The following is a 16,869-nucleotide window of genomic DNA, read 5'->3' as shown; positions in this document are numbered from 1 at the left end:
GGCGCTGGTTTCATCGAATTCAAAAGATTCATCTTCACTTCCTTCTGGATCCAGAGAATCCAATTACTACCGCAAACAGAAATCTCTTGGTCTCTTATGCTCAAAGTAATCTCTCTCCCACCTCCCTTTGTATACATAACATCCTTAATTTAATTCTATATGCATCTGTTTTTTTTAAATTTTATTATAGTTTCTTGATGATGTTGTTGCCCGTCTAGGTATTCTTCCTGATACCCCCTTTCTTTATTTTATTTCTCGATTTAATTTTTATTAAATTAATTTAGAATAATTTTTTTGATTTTTTACTTTAATTGGAGAGGTCTTGTGTGTTGAATTGTGTAATTCTTGTTTATATGTGAATTGTAATGAATATCGTGTTGATTTTTTTTGTAATTGGTTTAATTTTAGGTGTTGAGAAGCGAAGGTCTATGGTATTATTAATGTTCTTGAAAGCATTGGTGTAAGATATATAGTTCCTCGCCTTTTCTTCCATTTATATTATTTGGTTTAGGGGAATTTTCTGATTTTGATATTGATATGCAGCTTCTTACCAAGAAGACCAAAAATTGTTATTCATGGAAAGGGTTTGGAATCATTCCAAAAACTCTACAGCTGCTTAAGGTGTTTACTTTATCCAACTTGTGCTTTTATAAAGAACTTGATTATTGAACTTGGTCGGATATCCTTTGATTGTATACTTATATGTAATAACGCGATGTGTATTTTAGGTGGATGAAGTCTCCAACCCAACCAAAGAGCAACTGGTTGATGTAGTTCAGAGGCATTTCATGATGATGGTAATTTATGCATTTTCTGTAATAATCTTTTTAAATTGCGAACTTGTTAACTGTCATTATATAAATAATATAAATATTGTCCCAAAACTCTCCTCATGTTTAAGAGTGTTGAGATTTAGACCAGTCATAAGATTGTTCCGACAACTGATATATAGTGTATGCTTGATTTTTCTAACCAAATAATAACTTGTTAGTTACTGCTACTCTTAGTATATTAGTTTTGGCTTTCTGCCTTTTAAAGTTCTAGTAATATACTACATATATGTATTGACTTTAAACAATTTATATGTTGTTGGTGAAGCAATTGGACGAGTTGCAAGTCATACCGGGGTTTGTGCACTCTGCTAAGCGATTGAAGATGGTGTGTAAATGACAACTAATATTGTCTCTTCCGGTAAAAAACTTGGGTTTGTTTACAAGATTTGAATACAGGAAGCTCCAAATATCTTGACGATAGTCCTAAAGAGATTTCAGGTAATTGTTGTCTAAGCAACGAGCGTTAAAATACTCATGTACTGATCCTTAAATCCCTTGGTCTACACGTTGAGTTTGAGGTTTAGCCATAAAGATCCAGATTTTTGTCCACCAAAAAAAGCAGTTTGGTAGGTTTAGCGTGTAATATAAGCAGCTTACTATTTAAGGTGTCCTTAGTGATACCCATTGGCAATTTTTTTTGGTAAGAGCAGTTCAACATTTTAGTTATTATCTTTATCCATTGTTTAATCAACATGGTAGCCTAAATATATTGTGAAGCCATTAAGGCTAACATTCTATTTAAATTCCCTACTAACTGGTCTAGTTGCAGAGCTATTGCTTCTTTCTATTTAAATCTGTTGAGTTTCTCTATTCTTTAATAGTCTATTCAGAATCATGATTTTGCTTTCTCAGGAAGGAAATTATGGAAAGATAAACAAGTGTATTACTTTCCCAGAGATGTTGGATTTGATTTCGTTTATGACTGTAGCAGATGATATTACATTACCTATAGATATGCTTAATGCATCTTTCTCCGGGCATTACATTACCTACTTAATGTAAGGTCAATTTTTTTTCCAATACTGTGAATCTTTGATGCAACAGTTCTCCAGTATCAGAATCAGAAACTTGTTCAGCAGTTAGACGTGCAGAAGCATGAGTTGCACAATCTTGAAGGCAGAATAAGAGAACTTAAGGACAAACAGTCCACATATGATGAGATATTAATCACAGTGAACCAACAATGGAATCAGGTTGCTTCATCTTTTGCACGTCTCATTATTCTGCTATCACTATATAATTTATGTTATTATTATTTTAACTATTTTCCTTGCTCTTCTGATGTAGTTGGTTGATGATTTTATTTTTCTTGGCGCACGTGTTGGGGCTGGAAAAAGTACAATACAGATGTTGGATCGTGCATAACGTGTGAGAGGTTTTTAACGATATTAGTTTACTTTGCATAATACTGGTGATCCCATAAATGCATTGATTAATTGTATCTTATCTGTAATTTAGGTTCAGTTCCATCATGTCCTGCAGAGGAGATGTTTCTTTGTAGAATATTAGAATTGAGTTGTGGAAAGAGACAAAGCTGAAAGCATAAGGCAGGTTTTGCATGGGAAGCCATCCAGAGAAGGCCGGGAAACTTGCCTATTATTAAGTAATACTATATATAAACATCGCTTATTATTATTATTCGCTAGATTATGGAACTCCTCTTGTTGCTTTCCGGCTATCTGCTCTATTACAATCTTAGATATTGTTGTTCTTTATAACCATTTAACATTGACAATGTGCTCTGTTACAATCTGGAGTATGCAGATACTGTTGTGCAATTGTCTAAGATTGACAATATGATGAAAGAGGAGGCTAATAATCTGCATGAGGTGATTGAAATTCTACATTTGAAGCATAAAGAATATGCTGAAGATATGCAAGGCAGTTGGTTCAGGATAGATGACACTGAGGTAATGAGTCTCTTCTGAATGGATCATATATTCACAGTATTGGAAAAAAAATTGATCTTATCCCTTGTTTATCATTCATGACTAACTGTTGCAATATTTTTTGATAAAAGTCGATTATTTTCTATCTTTATACATATAAAGAACATTAATAGATTTTAAAAACATGTAATTTTTAGATTTTTTATTCACAAGTAGGTGGTTGTATCTTCTTCGTGAGTGTAAATTGGGTATAACAATGATAGCATGTCAATAGACAAGTTTATAGGAATGTTTATTAGTTGATACGAAAAGAGTGAATATTGTGAGGATTCAAATCATGTTCCATTTTTTGAACTTGTAAGTTTGTGATTTTTTTCTTAATGTAGTGTACTATACATGATTATAAAAGATCATAAAGTAATGTACTTCAGAACTATATTAGAGCTCACTACAGAACAGTACATTAGAAGGGTTTACTTGATATTCAATAATCATAATACTGAAATCTCAAGCTGCATAAAATTTCAGTGGTACTTTTTGTTTGGAAAGTAACTCTTAACTGTCACCCAACTCACGTCTTTTAAACTTACTGCTTTTAGGAAAATTAGATTGTAGTGCTGTAAAGTTTATAAATTTCTGTTTCCTCTTACCCTTTTGTTATCGTGCAGGTTGAATCTCCCTTTCCACCTTTTGATAAGATAGGCATCAACTCAGTACAGAGGGAGGTTGAAGAAATTATTCTCGATATTTATGTTAGCAGGGATGACTTAGCAAACATATAACAATAGTTTGGTTTTGAACGATTCTGTAATAAAATTAGATACTTGATATTTATGTTGCTAAATATAAGTGTTTAGTTAGTTCATTATTTAAATACTTTCAATGAATAAATACTGATGTCAAAAAAATAATTGTACATCACTTTTAATATATAAATATTGATGTCTCAAATGCAATTGTACATCAGTTTTAGTGAAGAAAAACTGATGTCAAAAAAGTAGATATACATTGCTTTTTCCTAAAAAACCGATGTCAAAGACTAACATGTTCAACTCTAAAAGGAACATAGACATCACTTTATTTGGGATACAACTGATGTCTAAGTGCCAACATAGACATCACCTTTTACTAAATAAATCGATGTTTAATATCAGATTTTACATCACCTATATGAAAATATTCGATGTCTATGTGGAAAAAAACATAGCCCATTATATGTTTAATTTGTTATAATAGGTGTAATTTATTTATTAAATTATTTATTTCTAACATTTTTTTGTAAAAAATAATGAATGGACATCACTTTTTTTCCCAGAAATGATGTCTAATTAAGTAAAGACATCGGGTTATGGCCGATGTGTAGAATAGACATCACCGACATCAACATCGGTTGCCAAACAACATAGACATCGGCCAAAAACCGATGTCTATGGGCATTTTTCTTGTAGTGATTGATGCTCTACTCAACAAACAGATTGCAGAACCATCAGAGTTTTTTGAAAGTCTGGCTTCATATATGTTACCATGTCTATAACCTTTCAGAACCACTTTGCTTGTAGAATTACTTACAACTTCATAGTGTTCTTCAAAGAAATCCACATGATAACCTCTGTCACAGATTTGATTCACACTTAGCAGATTGTGTTTAAGTCCTGAGACAAGAGCTACTGATTTAATGATGACATTCCCAAGGTTGATATTTCCATATCCCAGAGTTTTTCCCATGTTGCCATCTCCATAAGAAACTCCCGGGCCAGCCTTCTCCATAAATTCTGGTAGCAGGGCTTTATTTCCAGTCATATGTCCTGAACATCCACTGTCCAGAACTAGGATATTTTTCCTGTTTTCCTGCAATCACAAAGACCACTATTGGTTAGTTTTAAGGACCCAGACTTGCTTGGATCCTTTGGCCTTTTTAAGTTTGTTAGCATTTACAGCAGATTTAATTTCAGAGTTTATGCTAACATGCTGTTTATCAGACTTTATATCAGACTTTGCATCAGACTTTACACTAGAAGGAACAATGCTAACTTTCTTTAAAGAAGGTTTTATTTGATAATAATCATAGTACAAACTATGATATTCCTTACAAGTATAAATGGAATGCCATAAACTACCACAATGAAAACAAGGATTTTGTGGTTTAAACCTAACAGACTGACTCTTAACTCCTGATCTAGGAGGTAAAGAGTTTATATCCTCATTCTTCCTGTAAAAAGAAGCAAGATGGTTAGAGTTTCCACAGTTATAGCATTTCTTTCTAGAAGCATTAAGAACAGGCATATAATTATTGCTTTTATTTACACCTTCCTTTCCATTCTTATTTTTCCTAGCTTCCTTTACCTTGTTCACATTCTTAATCTCTTTCAGCTTATGCTTAAGCTGCTTTTTTGTCATCAAACCTATGTTTACTGAAGCTGGTTTGTCCTGTTCTAATTTGTCAGAAGTTAACTTTTCTTTTACTTCTGTCTTAGAATCTTTCATCTTTTCAGAATCAGACATTACAGTTTTTGCTACAAACTTAACAGGATTAACTTTAGGTTTTTCAGCTTTCTTGGTAAAGTTTGGTTTAGATGACTCAGTTTCCTTTTCTTCTCTATCATCTAGGTAACGTAGACCTTCTTTCCAATTTCCATTTTCTAAGATTTTCTGAGTTGTTCTTCCAGAGATTCCAAATTCTGATAATTTCTCTTTCCTTTTCTAAATCAGTTTTTAGAGATTCATTCAGTTTTAGCACTCATCTCTAACATATAAAGCATCATCTCTTTCTTTCTGAGTTTGATGAAGAAAAACTAACTCCTTTTCTAAGTAGTCATTTTTATTTCTAAGAGCAAGACTTTCAGATGTTAATCTTTCATTTGTTAAAGTCTGATCTCTAAAACTAATGAACATGGTTTTAAGATATAATCTCAGCTCAGAAATATCATTAGTATGAAAAGCAAAAATTGATTGAGGTACCTTCAATTCAGCAGCATCAGTACTACTATCAGCATTTGCCATCAAGGCATAGTTCACCTTATCTTCAGAATCTGAAGTGTCTGCCCAGTTTTTCTTCTTTGTGACAAGTGCCTTGCCTTTATCACCTTTTTCGTTTTTGCAATCAGGAGAGATGTGGCCTCTTTCACCATAATTGTAGCATTTGATATTTGAGTTGTCTCCTCTGTCAGACTTTCCTCCTTTGCCATTAGACTTTCTGAATCCTTTCTTTTCAGAACTTCCACCTTTCCTTGAAAACTTCTTGCCCTTTCTGAATTTGTTGTAGGCTATCTTTGTGATACCCTTCACCATAAGGGCACACAGCTGTATCATCTCTGAATCAACATCCACTTCAGATAAACCTTAAGATTCTGAATCATCATCATCAGAATATGATGATTCTGAATCAGACTGTATGATGAGAGGCTTTCCTTTGTCCCTCTTTGAGACAACCACTTTAGGAGATTCCTCCTCAGCTTTAAGTGCAACTGTCTTTGACTTTCTTCCATGCCTTTTTCTCCTTTGATCCATCACAAGTTCATGAGTCTTGAGCATACCATAAATTTCATCAAGAGTAGTTTCAGTAAGGTAATAGTTGTCTCTTATGGTAGTAGACTTCAAATCCCAATTTTCAGGAAGAGCTAAAAGGAACTTTAGATTTGAATCTTCAAGATCATACTCCTTATCCACCAGTGACTTATCATTCAAGAGTTTGGAAAACCTGTCATATAAATTAGTTAATGACTCATCAGCTTTTGAGTCAAAGTGCTCATACTCTTGTGTGAGTATAGTCTTCTTGTTCTTCTTGATTGCATCAGTTTCCTGGCATCTTGTCTCCAAAGAATCCCATATCTCCTTTGCAGTCTTACATCCAATTACCCTGTTTGACATGACATTATCAATTGCACTATGCAGCAGATGCGTTACCCTTGCATCTTTGGCAATATATGAGATGTCTTCAGCTGTGTACTCACTTTTCTCCTTTGGTATCATCTTTGCTGGTTGATCAACAACTGCAATAGAAAGCTTGGTAGGCTTATATGGTCCATCATTGATTCTATCAAGGTATACTGGATCTGTGGCTTCCATAAATATAGCCATCTTCACTTTCCATATAGGAAACTCAGATGCTCTCAGTATGGGAACCCTAATAGTTTCATATCGACTGTGGGTTTGATTGTTTTGAGTATCTTGAGTTTTGGTGGGCTTAAGTGGGGTTTGTGTTTCTTCAGACATGATTGTAAACTGGATCTTACTATTTGTAAATCAACAGAGAGGCTCTGATACCACTTGTTAGGTCACACAACACTATAGAAGGGGGTTGAATATAGTGTTTATACAATCAAATCGATTTTAGAACACAAGTATGTAACGGTAATCAAGTATATTCAATATAATAAACTCTGTTACAATAGAACAGTTGTTCTCTCTCAGTGATGAACAATATCACTAGGAGCTGCTAGGTTACAATGTATAATCTTCCTCGTGAATGATAACACATATAGTATAAACCCTAAGTTGTGTTTATATAGTACACATTTACAAGATATCTTCTAATTGATATGGAATATAATTCTGTCTCCTAAAATATATCAATCAGATATTATCTTCTACAAGTCTTCTAGTCTTCTAACTCTTCATGCATATCTTCTATTGTTTTAGTCTGCTTTCCTTATCTGAAGTACCCGCACTTAAGTCCTGATATAAATCCTGACGGCCTTAAGTTCTGATATAAGTTCTGACTTCAGTAAGTTCTGATTTCCAGTAAGTCCTGATATTAAGTTCTGAAATTAAACACAACAGATTAGACATGACATCACAAATATATTTAACAGATGTGTTAATCATATCCACATCCAGTGAGTGTGTGGGTGAGTTTGGTGTGTTTGGTGCTTCAATTGTTAAAGATTTTGGCTGTGACTCCACATTTATTGGAGCCACATAACACTGAATTTGTGATGGTGCAGTGACTGAGTCTTTAGCTGCAGTTTGCACTGTGTGTGATCCATGTGCATCCCCAAGTTTTCTAGATTTCTTCTTTCTTGTGTAAGTTTGGGATGAATCTGTGTCCCTTACCCTTTTGGCCTGTGCTCCTGGTTGGGAGCTTGTTTCAATAGTAACATCCTTTTAGGAGGATGAAATTAGAGATGTGCTAATTTTCTTATTATGCACCACAGTTTGTTGGGAAACTGTGGTGTGGCTAGGTTTGGGTACACTCATCTCTCCATCCTTATCCTTAGGGTTTCTTTTATTTTCACCCTGTCCCTCACCTATCTTACTCTCCTTCACACTCCCCTCTTGGTTTTTGGTGGATTTTGCAACTGGTTTCTTTTGAGAGAAACCTGAGGGGGATTTCTTTGATTTGGATTTAGAAACCTTTGGTTTAGTGGCTTGGATAGGCATCTGTTTGGTCACATTCATATATACCATTGCCACAGTTGAAGTCAAAGAAATAGGTGTTTGAAAAGTAGTGACAAAGACAGAAACAGTTACCTCACTTACCTGAGGCGATTCCATAATAAGCAAATAGACAAGGGGCACCTCTTTGTGGTGATCAACCCTGTTTAAATCTACAATCACTCTTCTTTATTGAACCCAACAATTCAGTTTGTTGGTTGGGTTCTCAATTACAAGATTCTTACAAATATGGTTAGCAATAATCATAAAGAATCTAGCATAATAAACATTTTTAGATCTCTTTTTGATTTCCCTTAACTTGTATCCTAACTCAACCATGATGGCATCACTGAAATTGTAGTACTTATCAGTAAGAAGCATGTAAAGCATGTTAAGCATTGTAGTGTTGACAGAATCAAAGTTACTTATTTTACCAGAAAACACCTTGGTAACTACATCACACGGATAACTCCACTCTTTTCTAAGACCTAGTCTCCTAGTTTCACTTAACTTAGTGGTAGGAAGTGCATAGCCCATATAATTAAGCAAATTCACTATATCAGCATATGTGTGTGGCTTAGTAGTAGTGTTATCGGGAATTTTAAAGCATGATTTGATAATATTACTGTAAATGCAATGTTCTTTACCTTTAATGGAGAGAGTGATGGTTTTGTCATTAGACTGATATACAGTAGTGGTCCACATCTCTTCCAAAACTTCACAGTAGATAGTGGGGGATTCTAGCATGGCATAACTAAGCTTGCATCCCTTCAAAAAATCCATCATTTTGTGATTATCCTCAGATGCTAGAATCTCTTTGTTCACTAGAGCCACAAAGTTGTTCTTCTCATATATGAATCCTGTCTGAGACATGATTTTTACTACTGGTGCCATTGTTAAAGCAAGGAAATTGTAGAAAGAAAGGGGTTTTGTTTTGAGAAAGAAGAAAACAGTTAATTGCAGTAGGGAGAGATAAAAGCAAAAATAAACTGAAGTTAGGCTTTTATGTACTCTCAAATAAAATTGGATAAAAATTAAAGATAAAAATTAAAGACCCAGTGAGAATTGCCCAAAATAGCCGTTTAAAAATAAAATAAGCTGTCAAAATTCTGTCAATTATCCATCGTGATATACTTACAGACTATAAGTATATCCGATGGATAATGTTCAGTACTTTTAACGGCTAAAATGTAAACAATTCGACGAATGAGAATAAAGCAATTATCCGTCGGGTATAAAATAATCCAGAAAAGTAATTGATTTTTACTAAGCTCTTCTATTTCGACGCATGATCAAACTCGATGGATAATGGACATCCTTCGAGTTGTAAATTTTGACTTAGCCAAAATTTTATCTAAAACAAAAAAAAATAATATAAATTTCTGGCTCCATTTCAGCTTGGAAAATTATCAGGAACAATTTTAAGAATAATTAAGCATACCTAACTCACTTACCAACCTAGTAAAGGTGGATTCATCAAGTGGCTTGGTAAAGATATCTGCAAGCCGCTTCTCACTTGGAACAAAATGTAGTTCCACAATACTATTTATCACATGTTCCCTAATGAAGTGATACTTGATGTCTATGTGCTTTGTTCTTGAATGTTCTACTGGATTTTCAGTGATGGCAATTGCACTTGTGTTATCACAGAAAATAGGAATTCTATCCACTTGCAGACCATAGTCCAACAGTTGGTTTTTCATCCATAGAATCTGTGCACAGCAACTACCAGCAGCAATATACTTAGTTTCAGCTGTAGAAGTAGAAACTGAATTTTGCTTTTTACTGAGCCAGGATACTAGCTTATTTCCTAGAAATTGACAGGTTCCTGTTGTACTTTTTCTATCAATTTTACAACCTGCATAATCTGCATATGAATAACCAGTTAGATCAAAACCAGAATCTCTAGGGTACCAAATGCCAAGTTTTGGTGTGCCCTTGAGATATCTGAAAATTCTCTTAATAGCTACTAAATGAGATTCTCTAGGATCAACCTGAAATCTAGCACAAATACAAGTAGCAAATATTATATCTGGCCTACTAGCTGTTAAGTACAAAAGTGAGCCAACCATGCCTCTATAGCTTGAAATATCCACAGACTTTTCAGTAATGTTTACATCAAGTTTAGTTGCAGTGGCCATTGGAGTTTTTGCAGATGTGCAATCCATTAGATCAAACTTCTTTAAAAGATCATAAATATATTTGGTTTGACTAATGAATATTCCATCACTAACTTGCTTAACTTGTAAACCAAGAAAGTAAGTTAGTTCTCCCATCATGCTCATTTTATACTTACTTTGCATCAATTTGAAAAACTTTTTACAAAGTTTTTCATCTGTAGAGCCAAATATAATATCATCTACATAAATTTGAACAAGTTTACTAGAGCCATTTACAATTCTAAAGAATAAAGTTTTGTCAACAGTATCTCTTGTGAAGTGATTTTCTAAGAGTAACTTTGACAAAATATCATACCAGGTTCTAGGTGCTTGCTTCAATCCATAAAGTGCTTTCAAAAGATAGTAGACATATTCTGGAAAATTTGGATCTTCAAAACTAGGAGGCTGACTATCATAGATTTCCTCCTCCAAATCTCCATTCAAAAAGACACTTTTGACATCCATTTGATAGACTTTGAAATTGGCATGGGCTGCATAGGCTAAGAAAATTCTGATGGCTTCAAGTCTTGCAATAGAAGCAAAAGTTTCATCAAAATCTATTCCTTCTTATTGGCAGTAGCCCTTATCAACTAATCTAGTTTTGTTCCTGACAACTATGCCATTTTCATCCATCTTGTTTCCGAATACCCACTTGGTGTCAATTGGATTCTTTTCTTTAGGCTTGGGTACCAGCTTCCATACCTTGTTCCTTTCAAATTGGTTTAGCTCTTCTTGCATAGGTAGAACCCAATTAGGATCCAACAGAGCTTCTTCTACCTTCTTTGGTTCTTCCTTTGAAAGAAAGCTGTTATATGGACATTCTTCTTGAGTTGCTTTTCTTGTTTGAACTCTAGAAGATGCATCACCAATAATGATCTCAAAAGGGTGATCTCTAGTCCAGTTTCTCTGTTGAGGTAGATTAGCTCTAGGTGAAGAGGCCTCATCATTGTCTTGATGTGTGACTGAGTTTTGATTAGAAGAAACTCCCCCTGAGTTTATGAATCTTTGATTTGAAGAAGGAGTTCTTTCTGTAGGTGTTCTGTTTTGACTCTCAGCTTCTCTCATTGTTCCGACGAATGATGCACGTTGTATCTCGACGGATGAAGCTGATTGTCTACCGATGGATGATGCATTATGCACCTCGACTGATGCTGAATTTTGTGCATCATTGGAGATAGTCTTTTCTATATGATCCTTAGCCACTGTTTCTTGATCACTGTCATCATCACTATCTTCAAAAATCATCTCCACGTTGTCAAATTTGAGGCTCTCATGGAAATCTCCATCTTGCAGTCCTTCAATCTTTTTATCATCAAACACAACATGTACAGATTCCATAACAATGTTGGTTCTTAGATTGTAGACTCTATATTATTTTCCAATAGCATATCCAACAAAAATTTCTTCATCTTCTTTGGCATCAAACTTTCCATGTTGATCAGTTTGATTCCTTAAGATATAGCATTTACAGCCAAAGACATGTAGTAAGTTTAAGGTTGGCTTGCTATTCTTGAACAACTGGTAGGGAGTCATGCATTTGGCTTGATTGATCAAAAAAATATTCTGAGTGTAGCATGCAGTATTTATAGCTTCAGCCCAAAAATATGTATGTTGGTAACTTTGATTCTTCCAGCATTGTTCTTGCAGCTTCAAAAAGTGACCTATTCTTTCTTTCCACCACTCCATTTTGTTATGGAGTTCTGGCTGCAGAAAACTCATGCATGATCCCATTTTCTTCACAAAATACTCTCATCACAGAATTCTTGAACTCAGTTCTATTGTCACTCCTGATTCTTCTAACCTTGAAGTCAGGATGATTGTTAACTTTCCTTATATGATTGGTGATGATTTCACTAGCCTCATCTTTTGACTTTAGAAAATATGTCTAAGAGAACTTTGAAAAATCATCCACAATTACTAGGCAATACCTCTTCTTTAAGATAGACAACACATTTACTGGTCCAAACAAGTCCATGTGAAGTAAATGTAAAGGTTCTTCAATTGATGATTCAAGCTTCTTTCTGAATGATGCTTTAATCTGCTTTCCCTTTTCGCAGGCATCACCCAATCCATCCTTTGAAAACTGCACTTGAAGAATACCTCTAACCAAATCTTTCTTGACTATCTCATTCAGGGTCTTGAAGTTTAGATGGGAAAACTTCTTGTTCCATAGCCAACTTTCATCATGACTTGCCTTGCTAAATAGATAAGTGACAGATTCTGCATTTGATGAGTTGAAATCAGCTAAGTACACATTTCCTTTTATCACTCCAGTGAGAACCACTTTGTTGCTTCTCTTGTTGGTTACAACACAGGCTTCAGAATTGAAAGTGACTGAGTTGCCCTTATCACAAAGCTGGCTAATACTCAACAAGTTATGCTTGAGTCCATCCACTATGGCAACCTCTTCAATGATGACATTATCCATTGAAATCAAGCCATATCCCACATTATAACCCTTATTGTCATCTCCAAAAGTGATACTTGGGCTAGCTCTTTCCTTGAACCAAGTGAACATGGTAGAATCTCCAGTCATGTGCCTTGAGCACCCACTATCCAAATACCAAAGAATCTTTCCATTTCCCTGTACACATTAAAATCAAATCAAGTTGATTTTGGTACCCCAAGTTTCCTTGGGTCCTGCCTTGTTAGCCTTCTCTTTGGTTTCTTAGGTTTGACCTCATTTGACTTGGGTATTTCAAATTCATCCTTAGTCATTTGAGTTTGGCCTTTAAAACCATTCATTGAAGCAGAATTATCGTGCACATTTTGATTAATAGGAAAAGGCATGCTATGTGTAAACATGTTATTCCAGTAAGGCATGCTAAATGGCATTTGTAGCATACTAAATGCATCATAATATGGATTAGGTGCAAATGGCATATTAGCAAATTGTGCATTCATATTCTGTGCAGGCAAGACATTTATAGACATGGAAGGCATGTTGGGAAATGAAGGAGGTGCAGACATAGGAGTATACATAGCAAGTTTGCAATTAACATACAAATGATTAACACTACCACACTTAACATAGATTTTTCTTGGAGCATATTTATCAGGCGTGTAGTTGTTATGTTTGTTAATTCCTACCTTCCCATTTATGTTGTTTTTCCTTTTTGATTCTGCTTTAACCTCAATCTTATCTAATCTGTCATTCAATTGCTTGATAGACATATGACCAACATTAACTCTCTTTTCTTTTCTCACTTGACTTGATTCTCCTGGAACAAAGTTTTTAGAAACTGATCCATATTTATCATTCAACTTAGCTAACTTAGCTTTGCTAACTGGCTTACTAACATTCGACGAATGTGGCTCATTGTCTTTCGATGGATAATCCTTTTGATTATTTGACGGATAATTTTCATCATCCGTCGAGTCCACATCTGTTGAAAGTCCTTCAACCAAATTGGAATCAAGCTTCTCTTTATTCTTTTTCCAGGCTGCATCACAAAAAGACTCTATACCTTGAACTTTAGTGATTTGAGCATGGACATCTCTAGATGATTTCCATGCCTTAATCACTTCCTGTTCTCGTTCAAGTTGCTTTCTTAAAATCTCCTCTTTCTTTAAGGATTCAGTTAGTTCATCCTTAGCAACCTTGCATTCTAATTTCAATTTTTCAAACTCAATGAATTGAGCCTCTAGCACATTGTTTCTTTCACTTAAAAACACATTGTTCTCTTTAATTTTATTGTTTTCTTTAGTGAGAGACTTAAGTGTAACACACAGGTGATATAATTCAGTAGACATGTCATTTATTACATCATTACACTCAGCTTTAGATAAATGTGCTAGGTTAGTTGTGATGTTGCTCATTGATTGGTTTAGTTATTCTATTGGGATCGTTGCATTCATATTAGTTGCATTCATGCATTTTTGTTCTTGTTCTTTGAGTCTATTTATGCTTGAGGATAAGCATCGATTCAAGTTTGGGGGTATGTTAGGTGGCATTTATGACATTTTATAATGCTCTAATAATCTTTGTATTGATGCGTTTGTACTCAAGTTGTTAAGTGTTTTGATGTGTTTTCTAGTGTTTTTGCATTTCAGGCATTATCTAGGTAATCAGGTGAATTAGCATTGTTTTGGTGCTAATTTGGTGTCAAGGTGGTGTTGGAATAAAAGCTCGTGGAAAGCCGGCTCAAAACAGCAATGAAAAGAAGAAAATCTGAAGTTTTTCCAAAAGTACGGCGCGCCCGCGCTAGTCAAGTGCACGACCGTGCCAAGATGTCAGAAAGGAAGCGCGCCCGCGCTGTAATAGCGCGCAGCCGTGCTAGTGCGAAATCAGAGAATCCTGATTCTTCTATAATTGCAATTGGAGGACTTCTGGATTGCATGGGGCTACTATATAAACAACTTTAGGTCATTTTCATATGTAATCAAGTCCGAGACATATCAGAGCGCAAGGAGAGGACGACAAGAGACCTATAGCACAATTCAACAAAGGCGAAGACGATCTTGTTTCTTCTTGTGAATCTTTGTTTTGAGTTGTAATCTTGGATGCTTGTTTCTTATTTTGTTGAACCTATACTCTTGTGTTAACTTGGTTTTGTTTATTCGTTATAAATACTACGTTTGTTATACCATGCTTTCATCGGAACCCACGTTGATGATGAGTTCGATTATGGGCTAATCGTTATCGTGGGGTTCTAACGGATTTATTTATGGATTTCTTTAGTTAATTTGTTTCGATGCCTTAGTGTGTGGTGATTGTATGATATCCTAGTATTGGTTGTGCATATTCCTCTTATGAGCATCGCGAACTTATAAGATAGCGTGTTAATCTTTAATGAAGCGACAGTGAATTTAAGGATTTAGAACTTGCCATGCTAGCATAGGTTCATGTGTTATTGTTATGCATGATTCGTAGGTAATTTTAACCATCTTACTTGCCCTATGTAATCAAGATAGATAACTTGTGCTTAAACCGTTATTTTATCAAATTCTATAGACATATAGGGTCTCAATATAATTGGTGTCTATTCAACTTCTATCTATTTTGTGGATGTCTGGTAGTATGGTATTCGTGCAACGAAAGTTGGCGTTTATCAGTTTCGTGTTATCTGATTAGTGTCATCACCATTACATGCTAAGGTTAAGAACAATAAGGCTATTAAATAAAGTATTTAATGAAGTTAGAATCCCATGTTTGTCATATATATTAATTCAATCGTCATTACTCTCCTAGTTATAATTGTTAGTTTAATTATTAGTTATAAACAACCTCAATTGTTATCATCTTAGCATTGAATAATAACCATACATTGTTGCTTAAGTGCATAAGTTAATTAGTTAAGCAAGCCAGTCTCTGTGGGAACGAACTAGAAAAGATTCTATATTACTTGCGAACGCGCATACTTGTGTGTATTATTAGCGCGTGTTTAGCGACTAACAAGTTTTTGGGGCCGCTGCCGGGGACTTCAATGTTAATTTTTAGTTTATGTATTTTCCATCAGTGGTCGTTAAAGTTCATTGACTCGGATATTATTACTTATTTGTTTCCTTGTCTTATTTCAGGTACTCTAGCGAGGGTGTATGCATACGCGTTCGTGTACTCGTAAGAAAATACTGGATAAAGCCGATGAAGAAGTTGTGGTGGTTCGAAAGGAAGTTTTTGAAGAAGAAAAGAAGGTAGAAGAAGAAGAAGAGAAAGTCAAGGAACCGGTTTTAGTAGAGATGGGTGATCAAGCAGAAAATTCTAAGGCTTTGATGGACTATTCTCAACCTAAGATCAATGACATTCAGTCAAGCATCATCAGGCCAACCATCAGGGCTAACACTTTTGAGATCAAGTCAAGCATGATTCAGATGATACATAACTCAGTTGAGTTTGGGGGTTCTTCTACTGAAGACCACAACATGCACATCAGGGATTTCATCGAGATCTGCGACATGTTCAAGTTCAATGATGTGACTGAAGATGTTATCAAGCTGCGACTCTTCCCATTCTCTCTGAGGGAAAAAGCTAAGTGGTGGTTATATTCTCTACCAGCAGGGTCTATCACCACTTGGGAAGATCTTGCTCAAAAATTTCTCACTAAATTCTTCCCTATGGCGAAGATTGCTGCAATCAGGAATGCTCTTACTCAGTTTTCTCAGCAAATGGGAGAATCTCTGTGTGAGGCTTGGGATCGATTTAAGGAGATGCCAAGGAAGTGCCCACACCATGGCATGCCTGATTGGATGATTAATAACTGTTTCTACAATGGATTGGGTGCTACTTCTAGACCCATGCTCGATGAAGCATCAGGAGGAGTCTTGTGGGCTAAAAGCTACGATGAAGCTTATGATCTTATTGAACTGATGGCTACTAATGAGTACCATAATCCTTCCCAGAGACTGACTCAGGGAAAATTAGCAGAAATTCTGGAGTTGGATGCAGCAACTGCTATAGCTGCCCAACTTAAAGCTTTGACGATGAAGGTGGACACTTTGGCTAATCATGGGGTTAATCAAATCGCTAGTTTCTGTGAGCTTTGTGCTGGTGCCCATGAGACTGATCAGTGCGCAATTTCTAGTGAGTCGGCTCAGTTCGTGAGAAACTTTCAGCGTTCGCAGCAACCTGTGCCAGCCACCTATCATCCCAACAACCGCAATCATCCTAATTTCAGT

The 16,869-nt window shown here is 35.3% G+C and overlaps 2 long non-coding RNA genes and 1 other non-coding gene across 4 annotated transcripts; 2 read left to right on the top strand and 1 right to left on the bottom strand.

The window, feature by feature from the left end:
* The first annotated feature begins 550 nt into the window (after nt 1-550).
* LOC141666886 (uncharacterized) lies at nt 551-1,169 on the top strand. Its single transcript, XR_012552394.1, has 3 exons — nt 551-621; nt 729-797; nt 1,099-1,169. It is a non-coding gene; the product is annotated as an uncharacterized LOC141666886 (long non-coding RNA).
* Nucleotides 1,170-1,193: 24 nt separating this feature from the next.
* Nucleotides 1,194-2,404, top strand: LOC141664058 (uncharacterized). 2 transcript variants are annotated; one of them, XR_012551803.1, is made up of 5 exons: nt 1,194-1,271; nt 1,686-1,831; nt 1,913-2,026; nt 2,121-2,208; nt 2,292-2,404. It is a non-coding gene; the product is annotated as an uncharacterized LOC141664058 (long non-coding RNA). The 2 variants fall into 2 exon arrangements; XR_012551802.1 differs by lacking the exons at nt 1,194-1,271; nt 1,686-1,831 and having other exon boundaries at nt 1,863-2,026.
* Nucleotides 2,405-16,323: 13,919 nt separating this feature from the next.
* On the bottom strand, nt 16,324-16,430 carry LOC141669938 (small nucleolar RNA R71). The gene has a single exon (XR_012554188.1). It is a non-coding gene; the product is annotated as a small nucleolar RNA R71 (small nucleolar RNA).
* Nucleotides 16,431-16,869: the final 439 nt, after the last annotated feature.

The sequence above is a fragment of the Apium graveolens genome, chromosome 6 (genome assembly GCF_009905375.1).
Source record: "Apium graveolens cultivar Ventura chromosome 6, ASM990537v1, whole genome shotgun sequence".
Lineage (NCBI taxonomy): Eukaryota > Viridiplantae > Streptophyta > Magnoliopsida > Apiales > Apiaceae > Apium > Apium graveolens.
The sequence above is the reverse complement of the archived record's forward strand: the minus strand, read 5'-3'. Positions and strand labels throughout refer to the sequence as shown.